Here is a 26,502-nt window from a genome sequence, read left to right on the forward strand (position 1 = left end):
CAAGTAGTCACCCCAAGAGTGGGTAGCTTTGGTAAGAGTGTGCCAATGGTGGGGAGTAAGCCTATCTCTGTTCAGAGATTCTAAAAGTGAAAGTGTGAAAGGAGCAGTAGGACCATAAGCAGCAATGGTACTTTTAAGTTCCTTCATATGTTTAAATTTTAGGCGGTGATAACACTGACCAGGAATGGTAGCATCAGCAGCCCCAGGACCCTATATTCTCGCAGTTTTCAGCTCTTCATCCTCCCCAGAAAGTTCTGAGATATCATCGTCACCCAACGCAGGGCAGCGGGGAGGGGCAGGGTATTAGTAGAAGCTTGTGGTAAAGTACCGCTAGTGTCATGCAGGGGATCCCCCGGGCCTTGTACCTGGGAGCAAATGACAGAATAAGCTTGGAGGGTGGTGGCCCCCTGAACAACTTTTGGGGTTCTATGGGAAGAGCCGGAGGGAGATCTGAGTGTGATTTCTAAATCTTTAAGTTTACGAAGGAGCTGTGCATGTTCCTCTTTTGCTTGAAGCAAATTTTTAAAAATTTTTTATTAATTTATTTTTGTTACATCTCAATGGTCATCCCATCCCTTGTATCCTCCCATTCTTCTCTCCCTCCCATTTCCCCCCCATTTCCCTCCCCTATGACTGTTCCTGAGGGGGATTTCCTCCCCCTGTATATGCTCATAGGGTATCAAGTCTCTTCTTGGTAACCTGCTAACCTTCCTCTGAGTGCCACCAGGTCTCCCCCTCCAGGGGACATGGTCAAATATGAGGCACCAGAGTACGTGTGAAAGTCATACCCCATTCTCCACTCAACTGTGGAGAATGTTCTGCCCATTGGCTAGATTTGGGTAGGGGTTTATGAAGCAACTTTTTTAAAGACTGAGTTTCCCATGTTAACCTAATGGCAGCCTGTCGAGCAAGATCCCCAACACTAGAACCATTGGCCAAGGCAGGGACACAAAAGGGTGGGGAAACTCCAAAGGGCAGTGGCCCAGCCTGGGAAGTCTGAGCAGGCGGCCAGTCTGAATTATGATACTGAGCAGCAGCCTCTTCTTCAGGAGAGAGAGGTGCATCATAAGGAGAGAGCTGTTAGAAGCCCCTTAAGACAGGATAAATTGACTTTGGAGGGGCAGAAGGTGGAGGGTTGAGGTCTATCCCTTCTTTAACATCATCAGGCATCAGAATAGAAACTGAAGGGCATTTAGAAGGTACAAGGGAGAGGATGTTACTCTGTCTTTTACTATTAGATTTAAAATACTCCTCTGAAGCCTGAACAACCTCATTAACATCGGGTTGGAAATGATGAACCTGAATAATATCATTAATGAGATTCCAGTAAGATATGGCAGACACCAGGACCTTTTTGGACCCAAAGGACCTATAATAATCACAAAGGCAATCCCTCACCCATAGCCAGCATCTTTTTGTCCACAGTGCCTTCTTGGGGGAAACCAAGGGCAAATATCATCAAGAAAGAGAAAAAATTTTACAAAGTCCTTTTTCTTTACCTGCATTCCTCATGCCTTGAGGGAGGTTTTGAGTGCCTTAATAAATAATTCATGTTTGCTGAGTGATTGTCTCATATGTGTGTCACCATTGCTTACCTTAGTCGATCTGTCTCATGAGTAGGGGAGTCATGGTGATGTAGATCCATCTGTTTCATGGGCAAGTATTCTGTGGCGATGTGTATTGATCTGTCTCATGAGCACAGAGTCTGTGGCAATGCGTATCGATCCGTCTCATGGGCACAGAGTCCATGGCGATTCAGGGAGGGTGACCAGCCAGTCCAGAAGGGCAACGGACAGGTGAGTGCTCCGGTTCCCCAAGCCCCATATTGGGTGCCACTTGTCCTGACCAGCGGGGGTTTGACTAAAGCTCAGGAGGAGAATCACCTGAATGAGGGACAGAACACAAGACACAAAGAAGGAGAGCAAGTCTGAAGTTCATCAAGCTCTTTCAAACTTTCATTTTTCAGGCAGCAGTTTTTATAAGGCAGGAGACGGGGAAGCATATTGCTATGGCAACCCAGCTGCAGGCTATCTTAAGACATGGGGAATTTTAGGCAGGGTCATAACGTCCTGTCATACAGGAAATCTTGCTCTATCTTTATCTATCTTTAATCTAACTGCTAAACTACAACAGGGTTAGCTGATTTCTGGTAAAAAGGCAAGCTCTGGGAGAAACAGAAACTTAAAAGTGTAGGCTTGGACAAGATGGGCCGTATAGCCCATGGCACCTAGCATACAATACTTCCCAACTTCTCACAGGTTCTCTAAGGCCTTAGATAGATTTTCACTGCTTCTGAAGGCCTTCCTGATGTTCTTAGTGGGGCCTAAACATTCTGCAGGTTCTCCCTGGTCCATAAGGCCTCCTCCAAGCCCTCACTGAGATCAAAGGCCTTCTCTGAAGACTCCATAAGGCCTGAGATCTTTGCTGGTCATGGTGGTCCAGGACTCAAATAACAGCATACAGGGATTCAGAGGCAGGCAGTAAAGTTCTAAGATCCATAGACAATATGGACATTGCCTTAGACCCCTTTGCATACCTGACAAGAGCCTAGGCCCCAGTCAGAAGCCAAGGAAGGCTTTAGACACCAGTGAGAATCTAGGAAGCTCTCCATCTGCAGTGACTGCCTGGGAAGGCTTTGACCCAAAGGATAGCATGGGGAAGCCCTTGGGTCCCAGTGAGAATCTGTGGAAATCCTGAGGCTTCAGTGATACTTGAGGAAAGGCCGAAGGTCACAGTAGAACCTGGAGAAAATATTAAGATCAAGTGAGACTCTGTTGAAGATTCTAGGCTTCAGAAGAACCTGGGAAGATGGAAATTCTGGAGAGATATTGCAGGAGAGCTTCAGTCCCAGAGGAGAGCTTGGAAAAAGCCTTTGGCCAAGTGGGAATCTAAATAAAGTTTTATGTTACAGTGTGAACAAGGAGAAATCCTTCAGATAGGTTAGTGATGGCTTTATAGAAATTGAGGGGACTTGGGCATCCTCTGGAGCCACAATGAATTTTTGGGCATGCCTTCAGCTACAGTGAGAACCTGGGTAAGGCCTTCAGACCAAGGGACAAACTAGGAAGCTCTTGAGCCCCAGTGAGTACCTACATCAGCCTATAGACACCATTAATGCTCTGGGACAGCCTAAGACATAGTGGGAATCTGGGAAAAGCTTCTGTATTCAATGAGACTTTGAAGAAGGTCTTAGCTTACAGTGAGTAGCTGGAGAAGGCCTCAAGTCCCATTGAGAAGTGTTACAAATTTATCTGCTCCAGTGAGGACCCATGGAAGGCTTAAAGTCTTAATGGAGCATCCACAAAGGCCTTTGATTTGAAGAACTTGGAGAAGGCCTTAAGTTCCATAGAGAATAGAGAACTGTTTTCCTTAGAAAGTTCTCTACTCCAGTGAGGACCTGGGAAAGTGTTTGAGTTCAGTGAGATTTTGGAGAAGGCCTTTGATCTCAGGAAGTGGAGGAGGCCTTATGGCCCAGAGAGAACTTGCAGAACCTTTCTGCCACATGAGAAAATGGGACAGGCCTACAGAACCAGTGGAAACCTAACCAAAGCCTTAGAGAACCTGAGAGAAAGTGGCAAAATATTTTAAGCACAATAAGACCCCTTGTGATGCTTGAGGATCCAGTGAGAACCTGGGCAGGAGGACATTATGATCCTTTTAGAATATGTAGAAAACCTTAGTGCCCAGTAATTACCTGACAGTGCCTTAACTCCAGTAGTGATCTGGGAAGGCCTCAGGTACCATTGAACACCTCAGGAGATTGAGGACTCAGTGCAACCTTAGATAGGACATAGGCCCAACTCAGAACTTGGGGGAGCTCCCAAACTCAGATAAAATGTGGGAGAAACCTTAAGGCACATTAGACCCTGAAGAATGCTTTAAAATCAAGTGAAAACTTGTACAAATTTTAGGTCACAGTGGTGAGCTGTAGAAGCCCTAAAGACTCAACAGTGTGGCTGTAAAGAGGCTCTGGATGCAAGTGAAAACTTACAGAAGGCTGTGAGGCCGAGTGAGAACACACGTGATTTTTAAAGTCCCAGAAAAAAATCTGAAGCATGTTTTAGACCCCAGGGAGCAAATGCTAAATGGTTTTGAGTCCAGTGGGAGTGGGGAAAGGGCTTTCCTCTGCAGTGAGAACCTGGACAACATTGCAACACTCTATGAGAATATGGGAAAGGCCTGAGACCCTGTTGACAACCTGGCAAGCCCTAGCCCCCAATAAAGACCTGAGGAAACCCTGAGACACCACTGAGAACCTGGAAAATATTGTCGGGCTTCAAGGGGCATGAGTAAAGATCAAGGATCTAGTGAGAATTGATGACCCTGTGAGTACATGGAGAAGGCCCTAGAGAGCAGTGATACCTGGAGAGGGCCCTTGGCCCCAATGAGATCCTCAGGAAGGCCTTGCATACCAGCAGCAATCTGGGAAGCCCTCAAATCAGAGTGAAAACCAGATCAGAGTGACAGCCTGAAAAGGCCTTAGTCCCAGGTGATAGCAGGGGGAATCCCTTGGGTCCCTGTGAGAGCCTGTGGAAAGCTTTAGGCTTCACTGAGATTTTGGGGAGGCCGTAGGTCATGCTAGAACTTCGAGAAAACCTCCAGTTCCAGTGATTATCTGTTGAAGGTTCTGGGCTCCAATATGTAACTGGGGAAAGAGGAAACCCTGAGGAGATGCTTCAGGAGAACTTAGATCCCAGTGGAGAGCATGAACAAGGCCTGTGGCCAAGTGGGAATCTGAAGGGAAGGAGTTTGAGGCCACAATGAGAACAAAGGAGAAATCCTTCAGGTAGAGTGACAGGCTGGTGATGGCTTTATAGAAATTGTGTGGACCTGAGCATCTTCTGGGGCCACAGTGAAGTTTTTCATTATACTTTCATCTACAATGAGAAATTGAGCAGGGCTTTAAGACTAAGCTCCAAACTAGGAAGCTCTTTGGCCCCAGTGGGTACTAACAGTAACCTATAGACTCCATGAAGGCTCTGGGACAGCCTAAGGCATAGTTGGAATCTGGGAAAAGCTTCAGTCTTCAATGAAACTCTGGTGAAGGTCTTAGCTTGCAGTGAGCATCTGGAGAAGGCCTCTTGTCCCATTGAGAAGGGTTAGAAAGTTGTCTGCTCCAGTGAGGACCAAGGAAGGCCTAAAGTCTTAATGGGGCATTTGCAAAGGCTTTTGATCTGAGAGAGAACTTGGAGAAGGAGTTCTCGAAATACCAGTGAGACTCTTAACAAGTCCCTAAAAACATTCCATTGAGGAATGTTTTAGGAGTCCTTTAACTTCAAGTGAAAACTTTAACATATTTTAGGTCACAGTAACAAGGTGCTGAAGCCCTGAGGATTCAACAATGTACTTTTGAAGATGGCTTTGGATCCAACTCAGAACTTAGAGAAGGTTGTGAGGGCCACTGAAGACAGACAGGATGTTTTAGGCACCAAAAACAACTGCTTGATGTTTTAGAGTCCAGTGGTAACATGAAAAGGGCCTTCTTCTCCAGTGAGAATCCGGAAAACATTGTATCACTCTGAGAATATGGGAAAGGCCTGAGACTTTGTTGACTTGTCAAGTCCTATTCCCCCAATATAGTCCTGAGGAAACCCTCAGACACCAGTAAGAACCTGGAAAAGTCTTAGGCTCCAGGTACAACCTGGGAAGGCCTAGGCTCCAGTGCTAAACTGTGAAATTCCTTAGAGGCCAGACACAAGTTCAGGAAACCCTTAGGCCTCTCAGTGTTTTGGAAAGGCCTCATGTTACACTTAGAGAGCACTGACAACCTGTGGACCATTGTTTGGCTCCAGGAGGATCCTGTGAAAGCAGAAGGGCCTAGGTAAAAATTTGACCAAGATTTTTAGCCCATTGAGAAGCTTTAGAATGCTGTAGCGCACACTGAGCACAGGGGAGAATGTCCTCAGTCCCTGTGAATGCCTGGTGAATGGCAGTGAAACCATGTGAGAATGTTGGAAAACTTAGGGCCCATGTGAAACAATGCCTTAGGATCCAGGGAGAACAAGGGCAATGTGTTAAGACCTAGTGACAACATGGGAAGGCCTCAACCCTCACTGAGAATTTGTGGAATTTTTGAGATAGCAGTGAGACCCCTTAACAAATCCCTAAAAATCAGTGGGAACTTGTATAAGTTTTGGGGCTTTTCTGAGGGCCCGAGGAAGCCCAAGGACTCACAGAGACATTGGAGAAGGACTTCTAATGCAGTGAGGACCTGGAGACATTATTAAGTCCCTGTGAGAGGCTAACAGAAAAAATGGGGTCACAATGGGAACAGTGTAGTTTTTGGAGGGAGTCAAAATATATGTAAGGACTGTTAGTCCTTGTGAGATCTGGGGGGAAATTGTCAGGCCTCATTGAGGCCCTGGGTAAAGCTCTTGGATCCAGTGAGAATTAACGTCCCAGTGAGAACATAGAGATGGCCTTAGAGAGCAGTGACTACCTGGGGAAGGCCCTTGGCCCCAGTGAGATCCTCAGGAAGGCCTTGAAATGCAGTAAGACTCTCAGAAGACCTGAGATCAGAGTGAAACCTTGGAAGGTCTTAGGATCAGATGACAACCTGGGAAAGGCCTAGAGCCCCGGTGACATGGGGGCAAGCTTTAAGGCCCATGGGGACAGGTGGGACACCAGAGGTCCCATTGAGATCTCAAGAAGGCCTTAAGCTCTAGGAAGGACTGTTAGAAGGTTTCAGGATATTGGAGGAGAATCTCTCGTAGGCCTAAGGCCTGCATGTGACAGGCCTACGCCTCTTATTCAATGAGAGCACAGAGAAGACCTTTAGTCACAGAAAGATCTTGTCTCTCTTCCCAGAAAGGAACTGAGGAAGGCCTTAGGCTCCAGTGAGAACTGGGGCAAAGTTTTAAGGCCCAAAGACAATATGGGGAATGCCTTAGACATCTTCGCAGACCTGTGATTCCTTCCCCTCCTGGGAAAATCCAAGGAAGGATTTAGACACCAGTGAGATTCTTGGAAGCTCTTTGCAGTGACAGCTTGAGAAGCCTTAGTCACAAGTGATAGCATGGGACACCCTTTGGGTCCCTATGAGAGCCTGCGGAAAGGCTTAGGGTTCACTGACACTTTGGGGAGGTTGTAAGTCACACTAGAACCTGAGGAAAAGCTCAAGTTCCAGTGAGAACCTTTTGAAGGTTCTAGACTCCAGTAAGTAACTTGGGAAGAAGGAAATCCTGAGGAGATGTTCCAGAAGGACTTACTTCCCAGTGGAGAGCCCAGAGAAGGCCATCGGCCAAGTCGGCATCTAAAGGAAGTTTTAGGACACAGAGAGAACAAGGAGAAATCCTTCAACTACTGTGATAGGCTGGTGACGGCTTTATAGAAACTGAGCGGATATGGGCATCTTCTGGGGCCACAGGGAGATTTTTGATGATGTCCCTAGAGACAAAGAGAGCCTAGGCAGGTCTTTAAGACCCAGCAACAAACTAGGAAGCTTGTTGGCCCCAGTGAGTACCTGCTGCAGCCTATAGACTCCATTAAGGCTCTGGGACAGTCTAAAGCACAGTGGGAATCTAGGGAAAGCTTCAGTCTTCAATGAGACTTTGGTGAAGCTCTTAGCTTGCAGTGAGTGCCTGGAGAAGACCCCAAGTCCCACTGAGAAGCTGTAGGAAGCTGTATGCTCCACTGAAGACCCAGGGAAGTTTTAACGGGGCATCTGGCCTGAAGGAGAACTTGGAAAAGCCCTTAAGTTCTATTGTGAACCGTTTCTGTTGGAATGTTTTCTGCTACAGTGAAAACCGGGGAAAGACCTCAGCTTCTATGGAAGCTTTGGAGAAGGCCTTTTGGACAAGGCCTTATGGCCCAGGGGGAACCCACAGAATGTTTAGGCCACCCTGAGAACATGAGGATGGCCTTCAGAACCAGTGAAATCCTATGCAAGGCCTTGGAGAATCTGTGAGAACATTGGAAGATTTTAAACATAAGAGACAGATGCCTTGTGCAGTTTGAAGATCTGATGAGAACCTGGGCAGGAGGATATTATGACCGTTAGAGAATATGTGGATAACCTTAGTGCCCAGTAACTACCTGACTATGCCTTACACACCAGCAATGATCTGGGAAGACCTTAGTTACCACTGATAGCCTTAGAAGACTAAGGCCTTATTGTAACCTTGTGATGGACATAGGCCCATCTCAGAACCTGGGGGAGCTCTCAACTCAATAAAACGTGGGAAAGACCTTAGGCCCCATGGAGAGGATGAGGACTGCTTTAGTCTCCAGTGAAAACTTTGACACATTTTAGGCCACAGCAACAAGCTGCAGAAGCCCTGAGGACTTAAGAATGTGCCTGTGAAGATGGCTTTGGATCCAAGTGAGAACACAGAGATGGTTGTGAGGCCCGTGGAAGACACTCAGGATGTTTCAGGCCCAGCGAGCAACTGTGGGATGTTTTAGAGTCCAGTGGTAACATGAAAAAGGCCTTCCTCTCCAGTGAGAACCCAGACAATATTGTATCACTCACTGAGAATATAGGAAAGGCCTGAGGCCCTGTTGACAATCTGGAAAGTCCTAGCCACCATTATAGACCTGAGGAAGCCCTCAGACACCACTGAGAACCTGGAAATGTCTTAAGCTCCAGGGACAACCTGGGAAGGCCTAGACTTCAATGCTAAACTGTGAAATGCCTTAGAGCCCAGACACAAGTTCAGGAGAGCCTTAGACCTCTCAGTGTTTTGGGAAGGCCTTAGGTCACAGAAAAACACTGACAACCTGTGGACTGTTTTTAGGTTCCAGAAGGAACCAGTGAAAGGCAGAAGGGCCACAGTAAAAATGTGACCATTGAAAGCTGTGGAATATTGTAGTCACACTGAGAACATGGTGAGAGCTAGTGAAACCATGTGAGAATGTTGGAAATTTTTGGGCCCAAGTGAAACAATGCCTTAGGATCCAGGGAGATCAAGGGCAACGTGTTAAGACCCAGTGACACATGAGAAGGCCTCAGCCCTCACTGAGAATTTGTAGAATTATCCAGAGAGCAGTTGAGGCCCTGAAGAAGTTCCAAAAACCAGAGAGGACTTGTTGGGGAGTAAGGCCCAGGGAGAAACTGGGGAAGGCCTTAGGTTCCAGTGAGATCTTGGGTAAAGTTTTAAGAACCATAGACAATATGAACATTGCCTTAGATCCCTTTGTGCACTTAACAAGACCTTGGGCTCCAGTGAGAAGCCCAGGAAGGCTTTAGACACCATTAGAAATCTGGGAAGCTCTTTGTCTGTGGTGCCAGCCTGAGAAGTCCTTAGTACCAAATCATAGCACAGGGAAGCCCTTGGACCACTGTGAGAGCTGGTGGAAAGCCTTGGGCTTCGCTGAGACCTTGGGAAAGGCATAGGTCACAGTAGAACCTGGAGAAGAACCTGGAACCTCAAGTTCTAGTGAGAATCTGTTGAAGGTTCAAGGCTCTATTAAGTTCCTGAGGAAGAAGGAAATCCCGAGGAGCACCTAAGGAGGATTAGGTCCCAGTGGAAAGCCTAGAGAAGGCCTTCAGTTAACTGAGACTCTAAAGGATGTTTTAGGCCATAGTAAGACAAGGAGAAATCCTTCAGATACAGTGATGGGCTGGTGATGGCGTTATAGAAACTACACGGACATGGGCATCTTCTGGGGCCACAGGGAATTTTTTTGTCATGCCTCCAGCTACAATGAGAAGCTGGGCAGGGCTTTAAGACCCAGCAACAAACTAAGAAGCTGTTTGGCCCCAGTGGGTACTGGCAGTAGCCTATAGACTCCATGAAGGCTCTGGGACAGCCTAAGGCATAGTTGGAATCTGGGAAAATCTTCAGCCCTCAATGAGGCTCTGGGGAAGGTCTTAGTTTTCAGTGAGTGCTTGGAGGAGGCTTCATGTTCCATGGAGAAGTGTTAGAAAGTTGTCTGTTCCAATGAGCACCAAGGAAGGGCCAAAGTGTTAATGAGGTGTTGGCAAAGGCCTTTGGCCTGAGGGAGAACTTGGAGAAGGCCTTAACTTCCATTGAGAACTGTTTTGGTTGGAATGTTTTTTTTTTCCTCCAGTGAGAATATTGAAAAGACCTCAGGTTCTATGGAGGTTTTGGCGGAGGCCTTTGATTTCACTGAGGACATGGAGGAGGCCTTATACTAAGGGAGAATCTCCAGAACATTTAGGCCACCCTGAGAGCTACCGGAAGACCTTCAGGACCAGTGAAAACCTATCCAAGGCCTTAGAGTACATGTGAGAACTTGAGAAAATTTTAAGCACAAGGAGATGCCCTGTGCTGCTTGAGGATCCAGTGAGAACCTGGGCAGGTGGACATTAGGACCCTTTGAAAAAATCTGGTAACCTTAGTGCCCAGTAACTACCTGACAATGCCTTAGGTATCACCGAAAACTTGAGAAGACTGAAGCCTCAGTCTTACCTCAAATAGGACATAGGCCTCACTCAGAACTTCAGGGAGCTCTCACACTCAGAGAAAATGTGGGAAATACTTTGGGCCTGATGGAGACACTGGGGAGTGCTATAATCTCATGTGAAAACACTTACAAGTTTTAGGACACAGAAACAAGCTGCAGAAGCCCCGAGGACTCAACAATAAGGCTATGAAGATGGCTTTGGATCCACATAAGAACTAAGAGACGGCTGTGAGGCCAACTGAGGACACTCAGGATGTGTGTTTTAGAGTCCAGTGGCAGCATGAAAACAGCCTTCCTCTCTAGTGAGGACCTAGACAACATTACAACACACTCTGAGAATATGGGAAAGGCCTGAGAACCTGTTGACAACTGGCCAGTCCTAGCCCTCAATATAGACCTGAGGAAACCCTCGGACACCACTGAGAACCTGGCAATGTCTTAGGCTCCAGGGACAACCCGGGAAGGCCTAGACTCCAGTGCTAAACCGCGAAATTCCTTAGAGCCCAGACACAAGTTCAGGAGAGCCTTAGGCCTCTGGTGTTTTGGGAAGGCCTTAGGTCACAGTTAGGAATACACTGACAACCCGTGGACCGTTTTTAGCTTCCAAGAGGAAGGGTCTTCAATTCCAGTGAGAGCCTAACAGAGAAATTTGGGCCACAATGAAAACATGGGGATGGGCCTTCAGAGGGAGTCAAAAGCTAAGGAAGGACTGTTGGGACTTGTGGGATCTGGGGAATAGTGTTAGGCTCAGTGAGGCCCTGGGTAAAGTTCTAGAATCTAGCGAGAATTCATGACCCAACAAGAATGTAGAGAAACTCTTAGAGACTGGTGACTACCTATAGGACTTTTGGGCCTGTGAGAACTTCGAGAAGGCCTTCTATACCAGTAAGAATCAGGGAAGACCAGAGATCAGAGTGAAAATCTTGGAAGGCCTTAGGAACAGATGATAACCTGGAAAAGGTATTAAATTCCGGTGACGTAGGTGGCAAGCTTAAGGCTCAGTGGGAACAGGTGGGATACCTGAGGTCACGTTAAGATCCTGAGGAAGGCCTTATGATCCAGGAAGACTGTGAGAAGGTTTTAGGCTATTGGAGCAGAATCTCTGGTAGGTCAAAGGCCTCCATGGGACAGGCCTGGGCCTCAGATCCAATTGAGAACATAGAAAAGACCTTTGGTCACAGAGAGATCTTGTCTCTCTTCCGAAGAAGAGTCTGCGGAAGGCCTTAAGCTCCAGTGAGAACTGAGGCAAAGTTTTAAGAACCATAGACAATATGAGCAATGCCTTAGACCCCTTTGCAAACCCTTTGTAAAACCTTAGGCTCCAATGAGAAGCGCAGGAAGGCTTTAGACACCATTAAGAATCTGGGAAGCTCTTTGTCTGCCGTGACAGCCTGCAAAGACCTTGGTACCAAATCATAGCACAAGGAAGACTTTGGGCCCCAGTGAGAGCCTGTAGAAAGCTTTAGGCTACAATGAGACTTTGGGAAAGGCATAGGTCACTGTAGAACCTGGAGAAAAAGCTCAAGTTCCCGTGAGAATTTGTTGAAAACCTCAAGGCTTCAGTAAGTACCTGGGGAAGAAGGAAATCCCAAGGAGATGCTGAAGGAGGATTAGATCCCAGTGGAAAGCCTAGAGAAGGGGTTTGGCCAACTGGGAATCTAAAGGATGTTTTAGGCCACAGTAAGATAAGGAAAAATCCTTCAGATACAATGATAGGCTGCTGATGGTTTTACAGAAACTGAGTGGACTTGGGAATCTTTTGGGGACACAGTGAATCTTGAGTCATGCCTTCAGCTACACTGAGAACCTGAGTAAGGCTTAAAGACCCAGCAGCAAACTAGGAAGCTCTTTGGCACCAGTGAGTACCTACATCAGCCTATAGACTCCATTAAGGCTCTGGGACAGCCTCAGGCATAGCTGGAATCTGGGAAAAGCATCTGTCTTCAATGCAACTCTGTGGAAGGTCTTAGCTTGCAATGAGTACCTGGAAAAAGTCTCAGGCCCCATCACGAAATGTTAGAAAGTTGTCTGCTCCAGTGAGGACCAAGGGAGTTCTAATGTCTTAATAGGCATTTGCAAAGGCCTTTGACATGAGAAAGAACTTGGAGAACTGTTTTTGTTCTGTGGTTTTGCTCCAGTGAGGACCTAGAAAAGACCTCATGTTCTAAGGAGGTTTTGGAGGAGGTCTGTACCTCAGTAAAGATGTGGAGGAGGCCTTGTGGCCCAGGGAGAACCTGCAGAACAGTTAGGCCACCCTGAGAACATGAGAAAGGCATTAAGGTCCAGTGAAAACATATCCCAGGCTTTAGAGAACCTGTAAGAATGCGAGAAAATTTTAAGCACAATGAGACACCCTGCGCTGCTTGAGGATCCAGTGAAAACCTGGGCAGGAGGACATTAAACCCTTTGAAAACATTAGGCAACCTTAGTGCCCAGGAACTACCTGACAACTCCATTACCTTACACTCTGTTACCTTACACTCCAGTAATGACCTGGGAAAGCCTTAGGTACCATTGAAAACCTGAGAAGACTGAGGCCTCAGTCTCACCCTGGATAGGATGTAGGCCTGACTCAGAACTTAAGGGAGCTCTCAGACTCAGAGAAAATGTGTGAAATACCTTAGGCCCCATGGAGACCCTGAGGAGTGCTTTAATCTCAAATGAAAACCTTTAAATGTTTTAGGCCACAGCAACAAGCTGCAGAAGCCCTGAGGCGATGTGGCTGTGAAGATGGATGTGGATCCGAGGGAGAACTTGGAGGTGGTTGTGAGGCCCATAGAAGGCACACAGAATGTATTAGGCACAGCAAGCAACTGTGGGGTGTTTTAGAGTCCAGTGGCAACATAAAAAGGGCCTTCCTCTCCAGTGAGAACCTGGACAACATTACACCACTCTGAGAATATGGGAAAGGCCTGAGACCCTGTTGACAACCTGGCCAGTCCTAGCCCTCAATATAGACCTGAGGAAACCCTTAGACATCACTGAGAACCTGGGGAAATCTTAGGCTCCAGGGACAACCTGGGAAAGCCTAGGCTCCAGTGCTAAACTGTGAAATTCCTTAGAGCCCAGATAGAAGTTCAAGAAAGATTTAGGCCTCTCAGTGTTTTGGGAAGGCCTTAGGTCACAGTTAGAAACACACTGACAGCCTGTGGACCGTTTTTAGGTTTCAGGAGGAACCTGGAAAAGGCAGAAGGGCCTCAGTAAAAAATTTGACCATTGAGAACATGGGAGAATGTCCTCAGACCCAGTGAAAACTCGGTGAGAACTAGTTAAACCCATTTCGGAAATCTTTGGGCCCAAGTGAAACCATGCCTTAGATCCAGGGAGAACAAGGGCAATGTGTTAAGTGTGTTAACTGACAACATGGAAGGCCTCAGCCCTCACTGAAAATTTGTGCAACTATCCAGATAGCAATTGAGACCCTGAAGAAGTTTAAAAAACAATGGGAACTTGAACAAGTTTTGTGGCTCCTATTAGAATCTGAGTTAGCCTAAGGTCTCACCAAGACATTAGAGAAGGCCTTCTATCGCACTGAGAGCCTGGAGAAGGTCTTAAGTCTCGGTGAGAGCCTAAACGAAAAATTTGGGCCACAATGAGAACATGGGGATGGCCTTCAGAGGGAGCCAAATGTATGGCAGTACAGTAGGGGCCTGTGAGATCTGGTAAATATTGTCAGGCTTCAGTGAGGCCCTGGGTAAAGCTCTAAGATCTAGTGGGAATCGATGACTCAGTGAGAACATGGAAAAGGCCTTGGTGACCGGTGACTCCCTAGGGAGGGCCCTTGGCCCCAGTGACATCCCCAGGAAGGCCTTGCATACCATTAAGAATCTGGACAGAACTCAGGTCAGAGTGAAAACCTTAAAAGTCCTGAAAAACAGATGATAACCTGGGAAAGGCCTTAAGCCTAGGTGACATCAGGGTGCAAGCTTTAAGGCCTAGTAGGAAATGCTGTGATATCTGGACCCCAGTGAGGTCTCAAAGAAGCCTTTAAGCTCCAGGAGGAACTGATAGAGGGTTTTAGGCCACTGGAAGAGCCTCTGGTAGGCCTGAGGCCTCCATGTGACAGGCCTAGACCTTAGATCCAAATGACAACAGAGAATTGTTGAAGATTAAGGCTGAAGGAGAAACTGGGAAAGGCCTTAGGCTCCAGTGAGCTCTTGGGTAAAGCTTTAACCACCAGAGACAATGTGACCAATGCCTTAGATCCCTTTGCACACCTGACAAGACCTTAGGCTCCAGTGAGAAGCCCAGGAAGGCTTTAGATCCCAGTGAGAATCTGAAAACTCTTTGTGTGAAGCATCAGCCTGGTAAGGCCTTCATCCCAAGACATAGCATGAAGAAGCCCTGGGACACAGTGAGGGCCTGAGGGAAGCCTTAGGCTTTCCTGTGACTTTGGGAAAGGCTGAGGATCACATTAGAACCTGGGGAAAACCTCAGCTTCTAGTGAGACTATGTTGAAGGATCTAGGATCCAGTAAGTCCTTGGGGAAAAGGAAATCTCTTCAGGACACTGAAGAAGGACTTTAGATCCCAGCTGAGAGCCTGAAGAAGGTCTTCGACTAAGTGGGAATCTAAAGGAAGTTTTAGGCCACAGTGAGAACAAGGAGAAATCTTTCAGGTACAGTGATGGGCTGGTGATGGCTTTACAGAAACTACATGGACATGGGCATCTTCTGGGGGCCACCATAAAATTTATGGTCATTTGTTCAGCTACAATGAGAAACTGGGCAAGGCTTTAAGACCTAAAGACAAACTAGGATGCTCTTTGGTCCCAGTGAGTACCTGCAGCAGCCTATGGACTCCATTAGTGCTCTGGGACAGCCTAAGGCCCAGCAGAAATCTTGGGAAAGCTTCAGTCTTCAATGAGACTCGGGGGATGGTCTCAGCTTGTAGTGAGTACCTGGAAAAGGCCTCAAGTCACATGGAGAACTGTGAGTAAGTTGTCTGTTCCAATGAGGACCAAGAGTATGGGGCATTTGCAAAGGCCTTTGACCTGAGGGAGAACTTGAAGAAGGCCTCAGGTTCCATTGAGAACTGTTTTTGTTGGAATGTTTTCTGCTCCAGTGAGGACCTTGAAAAGACTTCAGGTTCTATGGGGGCTTTAGCGGAGGCCTAATTTCAGTGAGGATATGGAGGAGGCCTTATACCCCAGGGAGAACCTACAGAACATTTAGGCCACCCTGAGAACACAAGGAAGGCCTTCAGGACCACTGAAAATCTATCCAAGGCCTTAGAGATCCTGTGAGAACATGGGGGAAAGTTTAGCACAATGAGACCCCTTATGTTGCTTGAGGATCCAGTGAGAACCTGGGCAGGAGGTCATTACAACCCTCTAAGAATGTCTGGGAAGCCTTAGTGCCCAGTAAACTACCTGACAATGCCTTAACTCCAGTAATGATCTGGGAAGGCCTTAAGTGCCATTGAAAACATGAGAAGATTGAAGCCTCAGTCTAACCTCAGATATACCTAGGCCTGACTCAGAACCTGGGGGGTGCTCTCACATTCAGAGAAAATGTGGGAAATTCCTTAGGCTCCATGGAGACCCTGAGGAATGCCTTAATCTCAAGTGAAAACCTGTATATGTTTTAGGACACAGCAACAAGCAGCAGAAGCCCTGAGGACTCAAACATGTGGCTGTGAAGATGGATCTGGATCCAAGTGAGAACACAGAGAATATTGTGAGGCCAACTGAGGACACTCAGGATGTTTTAGGTCCAGCGAGCAACTGCATGATGTTTTAGAGTACAGTGGCAGCATGGAAAAGGCCTTCCTCTCCAGTGAGAACCCAGACAGCATTGTATCACTTGCTGAAAATATAGGAAAGGCCTGAAACTCTGTTGACAACCTGGCAAGCATTAGCTTCCCAAATAGACCTGAGGAAACCCTCAGACACCAATAAGAACCTGGGAATGTCTTAGGCACCAGGGACAACCTGGGAAGGGCTGGGCTCCAGAACTAAACTGTGAAATTCCTTAGAGCGTGGCCCCCACTTCAGAAGGCCTTAGGCAACAGTTAAAATCATACTGACAACTAGTAGAATGTTTTTTAGTTTCCAGTAGGAATGTGTGAAAGGCATAAAGGGCCTCAGTAAATATTTCACCCTGATTCTTAGCCCATTGAGAGACTGCAGAATGTTGTAGTGCTCACTGAGCACGGAGGAGAATGTCCTCAGACCCACTGAAAACCTGGTGAGAGATAGTTAGGCCTGTGTATGCATGTTGTAAAACTTTGGACCCAAGTTTTAAGAATCAGAGACAATATGGACATGGCCTTAGATCCCTGTGCCACTTGACAAGACCTTAGGCTCCAGTGAGATGCCCAGGAAGGGTTTAGACACCAGTGAGAATCTGAGAAGCTCTTTGTCTGCAGTGACAGCCTAGGAAGGCTTTGACCTAAGCTATAGCATGGGGAAGCCCTAGGGCCCCAGTGAGAACCTGTGGAAAGCCTTAGACTTCACTCAGACTTTGGCATAGGTCACAGGACACACTAGAACCTGGAGGAAAACTTCAAGTTCCGGTGAGAGTCTTTTGAAGGTTCTAGGTTCTAGTAAATAGCTGGGGAAGAAGGAAATCCAGAGGAGATGCTGCAAGAGGATGAAGATCTGAGTGGAGAGCCAGGAGAAAGCCTTTGGCCCAGTGAGAATATTAAGATGGTTCTAGGCCAAAGTGAGAAGGAGGAGAAACCCTTCAGATACAGTTATAGGCTTGTGATGGCTTTATACACACTGCTTGGATGTGAGCATATTCTGTGCCACAGTGAAAGTTTTGACCATACCTTCAGCTACAATGGGAACCCGGGCAGGGCTTTAAGACCCAGGGACACTAGGAAGTTCTTTCCCCTGGTGAGTACCTGCAGCAGCTGATAGACTCCAGTAAGGATCTGGGGCAGCCTAAGGCACTGTGGGAATACGGGAAAAGCTTTAGTCCATCATGAGACTTTGGTGAAAGCCTTAGCTTGCAGTGAGTTCCTGGAGAAGGCCTCAAGGCTCATTAGAAGTATCAGAAAACTGGCTGCTCTATTGTAGTCCCAGGAAAGGCAAAAGTCTTAAGAGGGTGTTATTTGTGATTTCTGTTGAGCTCACAGAGAACTTGGAAAAGGCCTCAAGTTCTATTGAGAACTGTTTTTGTTGGAATGTTTTCTGCTCCAGTGAAGCTCTTGGAAGGACCTCATGTTCTATGGAGGGTTTGGTGAAGGCCTTTGATCTCAGTGAGAATGTGGAGGCCACCTCATGGCCTAGGGAGACCCTGGAGATATTTAGGCCACCCTGAGAACATGAGGAAGGCCATCAGAAGCAGTGAAAACCACTCCAAGGCCTTTGAGAACCTGTGAGATCATGGGGAAAGTCGATCACAATGAAACCCCTTGTGCTGCTTGAGGATCCAGTGAGAACCTGGGCAGGAGGACATTGTGACTCTTTGAGAATATGTGGATAACCTTAGTGCCCAGTAACTACCTGGCAATGCCTTACACTCCAGTAACAATCAGGGAAGGCCTTAGGTACCATTCATTGATAACCGTGGAAGACTCAGGCCTCAGTGTATCCTTGGATAGGATATAGGCCCAACTCAGAATGCTGGGAAGCTCTCACACTCAGAGAAAATGTAAGAAATACCTTAGGCCCCATGGAGACCCTGAGGATTGCTTTAATCTCAAGTGAAAACCTGTAGGTGTTTTATGACAGAGCAACAAGCTGCAGAGGCCCTGAAGACTCAATAATGCAGTTGTGAAGATGGCTCTGGATCTAAGTAAGAACTTAGAGATGTTCGTGAGGACCACTGAAAGCTCAAAGAATGTTTTAGGCCCATAAAGAAATTACAGGATGTTTTAGAGTCCAGTGGGAACCTAAAAAGGTCTTCCTTTCCAGTGAGAACCTGGTCAAAATTGTATCAATCTCTGAGAATATGGGAAAAGCCTGAGACCCTGTTGACAACTGAAAAGTCCTAGTCCCCAATATAGACCTGAGGAAACCCTCAGACACCAGTGAGAACTTGGGAATGTCTTAGGCTCCAGGGGCAGCCTGGGAAAGCCTAGGCTCCAATGATAAAAAGTGAAACACCTCAGACCCCAGTCACAACCTCAGGAAAGACTTAGGCCCCGCAATGTATTGAGAAGGCCTTAGGTCACAGTTAGAAACCCACGGCAACCTGTGGAACATTTTTAGGTTCCAGAAGTAACCAGTGAAAGGCACAAGGGACTCTGTAAAAATTTCACCATGATTTTTATCCCATTGACAAGCTGCAGAATGCTGTAGTGCACACAGAGCACAGTGGAGAATATGTCATCAGACCCAGTAAAAATTTCACAAAAGGCAGTTAAACCATGTGTGAATGTTGAAAACTTTGCGCCCAAGTGAAACCATGCCTAAGGATCCAGGGAGAAACAAAGGGAATGTGTTAAGACCCAGTGACAACATGGGAAGGCCTACTGAGACTTTATAGAATTCTCTAGATAGCAGGTAAGAACCTGAAGATGCCCCTAAAAACCAGTGGGAGATTGTATAAAATTTGGGGGGTCCTGTGAGAACCTGAGGAAGCCCAAAGACTCACCAAGACATTGAAGAAGGCCTATTATCGAAATGCAAACATGGCGAACTTCAGTGAAATGCCAAGAGTATGTTTGTGGCAACAATGAGAAAATGGGGATGGCCTTCAGAGGGAGTCAAAACCTAAGGAAGGACTGTTGGGACTCAGAAGACATGGGAAAAAAATTGTCAGGCATCAATGAGTCCCTGGGTAAAGCTCTAGAATCTAGTGAGAATTGATGACGCAGTGAGCACACGGAGAAGGCCTTAGAGACCATTGACTACCTGGGAAGGGCCCTTGGCCTTCCATGCCAGTAAGAATCAGGGAAGACTTGAGATTAGATTAAAAACCTTGGAAGGCCTTAGGAACAGATGATAACCTGGAAGAGGCCTTACATTGGCGATATGGCAGAAGCTTTAAGGCCCAGTGAGAACAGCTGGGACACCTAAGGCCCCATTATGATCCCAAAGAAGGTCTTATGCTCTAAAGACTGTTAGAAGGTTTTAGGCTATTGGAGCAGACTCTCTGGTAGGCCTAAGGCCTCTTGGTGACAGGCGTGGGCCTTAGATCCAAGTGAGAACATAGAGAAGACCTTTGGTCACAGAGAGATCTTGTCTCTCTTCCCAAGGAGAATCTGGGGAAGGCCTTAGGCTCCGGTGAGAACTGAGGAAAAATTTAGTTTGTAGGAGGAAGCACCCATGTTTGAAAGTGATGTCTAATTGGGTGGCAGAAATGGTGATGAAGCAGAGAAGAATTCCCAGAATAGGGTACACCCAGTTTTCTAGGAGAAGAGTTAAGGGAAGCTAATTAAGAGGCAGGTTTACAGAGAGAAGAGGCAATTTTTACTAGGACAGCAATTGATAGATGGGTTGCAGAAAGAGAGAGAGAGAGAGAGAGAGAGAGAGAGAGAGAGAGAGAGAGAGAGAACACTCAGGTGAAGACAGGAATGGGCTAGAAAATGAGAAGCCAGATTAGAGCATATCACTGAGTTAGTTTGAGTTCAAGCAGAGCAATTCTGGGCCAAGAGAGAAGACAGATTAAACAAGTCAGGTAGGAGAGGAGTTTGAGCCAGAACAGCAGAGTTGAACCAGCCAGCCCAGAGCTCAGAAAGAACAAGTAATGGTGTGTATATTAAGCAGTAAGTCTCACAGGTTAAAAACATTTTAGGCCTTGGTTAGATTGTAGAGAAGCTAGAAGGTTCTAAGTCTAGGCCTTGGTTAGCATGAGGAGGCAGTAAGCCTCCCAGACAACAATTGAGTCAGGAGAATAAGAGTTACTTTAACACAGTGAGAACCCACAGGATGTAAGAGGAAAAATATGAAGTATGTTTTAGGACCCGGCGAGCAACTGTAAGATGATTTGGAGTCCAATTGGAGGCTGAAAAGGGCCCTCATCTCCAATGAGAACTGAAAAACATTATAGTAATTTTCTTGAATATGAAAAAGGACTGAGACCCTGTTGACAATCTGGCAAGAGCCAGCCCCCAGATATAGACCTGAGGAAACCCTTAGACACTAGTGAGAATCTGGGAAAGTCTTAGGCTCCAGTGCTAAACTGAGAAATTCTTGGAGCCCAGTCACAACCTCAGGAAAGCCTTAGGCCTCCCGGTGTTTTGAGAAAGCCTAAGGTCACAGTTAGAAACCCGCTGACAACCTGTAGACTGTTATTAGCTTCCAGGAGGAACCTATGAAAGGCAGAAGGGCCTCAATAAGTTTTGACCAAGATTTTCAGCCATTTGAGAAGCTGTAGAATGTTGCAGTGCACACTGTGAACAGGAAAGAATGTCCTCTGACCCAGGGAAAACCTGGTGTAAGCCAGGTAAACCATGTAAGAATGTTGTAAAACTTCTGGCCTACATGAAACCATGCCTCAGGATCCAGGGAGAACCTGGGCAAAGTGTTAAGGACCAGTGACAGAATGGGAAGCCTGAGTCCCCACTGAGGATTTGTAGAATTCTCTAGATAGCAGTGAGATCCTGAAGAATTCCGCCCCCACAAAGCCAGTAGGAACTGGTGTAAGTTTTGGGGCTCCTCTGAGAATCCAAGGAAGCCCAACGAGCCCCTGAGACATTGGAGAAGAAGGCCTTCTACTTCAGTGAGAACCTGGAGAAGTTCTTATGTCCCAGTGAGAACCTAACAGAAAATTTTGGCCCATAAGTGAGAAAGTGGGGATGGCCTCCAGAGGGATTCAGAACCTATGGAAGGATGTTTGCGCCTTGTGAGATCTGGAGAAAATATTGTCCGGCTCCTGTGGGGCTCTGGGTAAAGCTCTAGGATCCAGTGAGAATTGATGACCCAGTGAAACACGGAGAAAACCTTAGAGACCAGTGACAACGTGGGGAGGACCCGTGGCCCTGGGAGAACATAAAGAAGGCCTTCCATACCAGTAAGTATCTGGGAAGACCTGAGATCAGAGTGAAAACCTTGGAAGGCCTTAGGAAGAGAAGATAACTGGGAAAGGCCTTAGGCCCCTGTGAAGTTGGGCCAAGCTTTGGGGCTAAATGAAAACAAGCATAATACCTGAGCCCCAGTGAGATCCCAAGGAAGACCTTATGCTCCAGAAAGAACTGACAGATGGTTTCAGGCCACTGGAAGAGTCTCTGGTGGGCCTAAGGCCTCCACATGACAGGAGTAGGCCTTAGATTCATGTGAGAACACAGAGAAGGCCTTTAACCACTGAGAGGACTTGTTGAGGATTAAAGCCCACAGAGAAACTGGAGAAGGCCTTCGGCTCCAGTGAGTACTTGGGTAAATTCTTAAGAACCGGACACAATATGGTCAATGCCTTAGATGTCTTTGATGACCTGGTAAGACCTAGGGCCCAGTGAGGTGATGGTGAAGGCTTTAGACACCAGTGAGCATTGGGAAGCTCTTTATCTGCAGTGACAACCTAGAAAGGCTTGAGTCTCAAGTCATAGCATGAGTAATCCCTTGGGCCTCAGTGAGAGCCTGTGGAAAGCCATAGGCTTCACTGAGACTTTGGAAAAGGCATAGGTCGCAGTAGCACCTGGAGAAAACCTCAAGTTCCAGTGAGAATCTATTGAAGGTTCTAGGCTCCAGTAAGTACCTGGGGAAGAAGCAAATCCCAAGGAGACACTGAAGGAGGACTAGATCACAGTGGAAAGCCTAGAGAAGGCCTTCGGTCAACTGAAAATCTAAAGGATGTTTTAGGCCACAGTAAGACAAGGAGAAATCCTTCAGATACAGTGATGGGCTGGTGATGGCATTATAGAAACTACACGGACATGGGCATCTTCTGGGGCCACAGTGAAAAATTTGGTCATGCCTTCAGCTACAATGAGAAGCTGGGCAGGGCTTTAAGACCCAGCAACAAACTAAGAAGCTCTTTGGCCCCAGTGGGTAGGTACCTGCAGTAGCCTATTGATACTATTAAGGCTCTGGAACAGTCTAAGGCACAGTTGGAATCTAGGAAAACCTTCAGTCTTCAATGAGACTCTGGGGAAGGTCTTAGCATGCAGTGAGTACCGGGAGAAGGCCTCAAGTCCCACTGAGAAATGTTAGAAAGTTGTGTGCTCCAGGGAGGACCAAGGAAGGTCTAAAGTGTTCATGGAATGCTTGCAAAGGCTTTGGTTTAAGAGAGAACTTGGAAAAGGCCTTAACTTCCATTGAGAACTATTTTTATTGGAATGCTGTCTGTTTGACTGAGGAGTTTAAAAATACCTCAGGTTCTATGGAGGTTTCAGTAGAGGCCTTTGATCTCAGTGAGGATATGGAGGAGGTCTTAGACCCCAGGGAGAACCTGCAGAACATTTAGGCCACCCTGAGAACATATGGAAGACCTTCAGGACCACTAAAACCCTATTCTAGGCCTTGGAGAAGCTGTGAGAACTTGGGAAAAATTTAAGTACAATGAGACCCCTTGTACTGCTTGAAGATCCAATGAGAACCTGGCCAACAGGTCATTACAACCCTCTGGGAAACCATAGTGCCAGTAACTACCTGACAATGCCGTACACTCCAGTAGTGATCTGGGAAAGCCTTAGGTATCATTGAAAACCTGAGAAGACTGAGGCCTCAGTCTAATCTTGGATAGGACCTAGGCCTGACTCAGAACCTCAGGGAGCTCTCCATCTTAGAGGAAAATATGGGAAATATCTTAGGACCAAGGGAGGCCCTAGGGAGTACTTTAATCTCAAGAGAAAACCTTTCCACATTTTAGGATAGACCAACAAGCTGCAGAAGCCCTGAGGACTCAACAATGTGCCTGTGAAGATGACTCTGGATCTAAGGGAGAACTTAGAGATGGTTGTGAGGCCAATGAAAGACACACAGGATGTCTTAGGCTTAGCAAGCAACTGTGAGATGTTTTAGAGTCCAGTGATAGCATGTAAAGGGCCTTCCTCTCCAGTGAGAACCTGGACAATATTGTATCACTTGCTGAGAATATGGGAAAGGCCTGAGAACCTGTTGACAACCTGGAAAGTCCTAGCCACCATTATAGACCTAAGGAAACCCTCAGACACCATTCAGAACCTGGAAATGTCTTAGGCTCCAGGGACGATGTGGGAAAGGCCTAGACTCCAGTGCTAAACTGTAAAATTCCTTAGAGCCCAGACACAAGTTTAGGAGAGCCTTAGGCCTCTCACTGTTTTGGGAAGGCCTTAGGTCACAGTTAGGAACACACTGACAACCTGTGGACCGTTTTTAGCTTCCAGGAGGAACCAGTGAACTGCAGAAGGGCCTCAGTACAAATGTGACCATTGAGAAGCTGTGGAACGTTGTAGTCACACCGAGAACATGGGAGAATGTCCTCAGACCCAGTGAAAACATGGTGAGAGCTAGAGAAACCATGTGAGAATGTTGGAAGCTTTTGGGCCCAAGTGAAACGATGCCTTAGGATCCAGGGAGGACAAGGGCAACGTGTTAAGACCCAGTGACACATGGGAAGGCCTCAGCCCTCACTGAGAATTTGTAGAATTATCCAGAGAGCAGTTGAGGCCCTGAAGAAGTTCTGAAAAACAGTGGGAACCTGTAGAAGTATTTTGGCTCCTATGAGAATCTGAGTTAGGCCCAGGCCTCACCGAGACATTAGAGAAGGCTTTCTATTGCAGTTTGAACCTGGTAAGGTGTTAAGTCCCAACGAGAGCTTGACAGAAAAATTGGCGGCCACAATGAGAATATGAGGATGGCCTTCAGAGGGAGCCAAATGTATGGCAGGACAGTAGGGGCCTGTGGGATCTGGTAAACATTGTCAGGCTTCAGTGAGGCCCTGGGGAAAGCTCTAGGATCCAGTGGGAATTGATGATGGAACATGGAGAAAACCTGAGAGACCAGTGACTCCCTGTGAGGGCCCTTGGCCCCAGTGAGATCCTTAGCAAGGCCTTACATGCCAGTAAGGATCTGGGGAGACCTCAGGTTAGAGTGAAAACCTTTGAAGTCCTTAGGAACAGATGATACCCTAGGATTGGCCTTAAGCCCAGATGACATCGTAAACTTTAAGGCCTAGTGGGAATAGGTGTGGTATCTGGACCCCAGTGAGGTCCCAAGGAAGGCTTTAAACTCCAGGGAGAACTGATAGAAGGCTCTAGGCCACTGGAGTAGTCTTAGGTATGCCTAAGGCCTCCAAGTGACAGGCCTAGACCTTAGAGCCACGTGAGAACACAGAAGGTCTTTAGCCACAGAGAGAACTTGTTGAGGATTAAAGTCAGGGAGGAGCTGGGGAAGGCCTTAGGCTCCAGTGAGCTCTTGGGTAAAGTTTTAAGAACCAGAGACAATATGGACATGGCCTTAAATCCCTTTGCACACCTGACGAGACTCTAGGCTCCAGTGAGAAGCCAAGGAAGGCTTTAGACACCAGTGAGAATCTGGGAAGTTCTTGTCTGCAGTGAAAGCCTGGGAAGGCCTTAGTCCCAAGTCATTGCACAAGGAACCCCTTGGGCCTCAGTGAGAGAATGTGGAAAGCCTTAGGCTTCACTGAGACCTTGGGAAAAGCTGTGGGTCACACTAGAACCTGGAGAAAGCCTCAAGTTCCAGTGAGAATCTGTTGAAGGATTAAGGTTCCAATAAATCCTTTGGGAAGAAGGAAATCCTGAGGAGACTGAAGGAGGACTTAGATGCCAGTGGAGAGCCTAGAGAAGGCCTTCATCCAGGTGGGAATCTACAGGAAATTTTTGGCCACAGTGAGAACAAGGAGAAATCCTTCAGATACAGTGATAGGCTGGTAATGGCTTTGTAGAAACTACATGATTGTGGGCATTTTCTGAGGCCACAGTGAAATTTTGGTCATGCCTTCAACTACAATGAGAACCTGAGCAGGGCTTTAAGACCCAGTGAAGAGCCAGATGTGGTGGTGCACACCTTTAATCCCAGCACTCAGGAGATCAATGTGAGTCCAAGGGCAGCCTGATCTACAAAGTGAGTCCAGGACAGCCAAGGCTACACAGAGAAAGCCTGTCTCAAAAAACTAAAACCAAAACCAAAACCAAACAAACAAAAACAACAACAACAAAAACCACTCAGCGATAGACACCATTAAGGCTCTGGGATAGCCTAAGGCACAGTGGGGATATGAGAAGTGCTTTAGTCCTCAAAGAGACATTGGGAAAAGCCTTAGCTTGTAGCGAGTACCTGGATAATGCCTCAAGTGACATTCAGAAGTTTTAGAAAGTTGTCTGCTCTAGTGAGGACCCAGGGAAGGCAAAATTCTTAATAGGACATTTGCCAAGTCCTTTGACCTGCGAGAGAACTTGAAGAAGGCCTTAAGTTCCATTGACTACTGTTTTTGTTGGAATGTTTTGTGCTCCAGTGAGGACCTGGAGCAATGCCTTTGAGTCTTTCAAAACCTGGGAAGGCCTTAGACCTCATGAGAAGCCTAGGAAGGCTTTAGACACGTGTGGAAACAATCTGGGAAGGCCCTAGGCCCAAGTGATAAGATGGGCAAGACCTTGGGCCCCAGTGAGAACCTGCAGAAAGCCTTAGGCTTCACCAAGACTTTGAAGAAGGTCATCGGTAGCAGTGAGAACCAGGAGAAAACCTTCAATTCCAGTGAGAATGTGTTTCTTGTTTCAGTATTTAGCTGAGCAAAACAGAAATCTGAAGGTCAAAAGGACTTTGATCCCATTGAGAACTTGGAGAAAATATATGGCCCTAATGAGAACCTGCAGAAAGTTATAGGCCACAGTGAAAACAATAAGAAATTCTTTACATATAGTATAAATCTAGTGATAGCTTTATTTATAGGACCTATGAGGATTTATGGATATATTTAGGCCACAATGAATCTTTGTGTCATACTTTGGGCTACAGTGAGAAACCAGGCAAAGTGTTGAAACCTGGCCATAAACTTGGAAGGTCTTAGGCCTCTGTGAGAATATGCACCAAAACATAGAGTGAAAGAAAGGAAGAAAGAAAAGGGAAAAGAAGGGAAAGGGAAAAAAAAAAGAGAAAGAACCAGTAATGACCTGGGATATCCTAAGGACCAGTAATGGTCTGGGAAAGGTATGAGGTCCTAAGAAGACCCTGTAAAAGGCCTCTGATGTCAGTAGAGAAGGTCTTATGCCCCAGGGAGAATTTGGAGAATGTAATAGATCACAGTGGGAATATAGGAAGGCCTTCAGATTCGGTAAAAATTGTCAAAGGGAACTGAAACGTGTG

At 46.8% G+C, this 26,502-nt stretch overlaps 1 protein-coding gene across 16 annotated transcripts in view; it reads left to right on the plus strand.

Moving 5' to 3' along the window:
- Positions 1–1,700: 1,700 nt before the first annotated feature.
- The window catches only part of LOC311592215 (insulin), a 45,407-nt gene continuing 20,605 nt past the window's right edge, over positions 1,701–26,502 (plus strand). For 2 of the 16 annotated variants that reach the window (XM_084772305.1, XM_084772317.1), the window contains exons 1-3: positions 7,212–11,328; positions 12,104–12,226; positions 15,957–16,025. The gene's annotated coding sequence lies outside the window, so the exon portion shown is untranslated. The other 14 variants (XM_084772318.1, XM_084772308.1, XM_084772315.1 and 11 more) reach the window with 11 other exon arrangements.

This window comes from Acomys minous (assembly GCF_964271855.1).
Source record: "Acomys minous genome assembly, chromosome: 2".
NCBI classification, from domain to species: Eukaryota; Metazoa; Chordata; class Mammalia; order Rodentia; family Muridae; genus Acomys; species Acomys minous.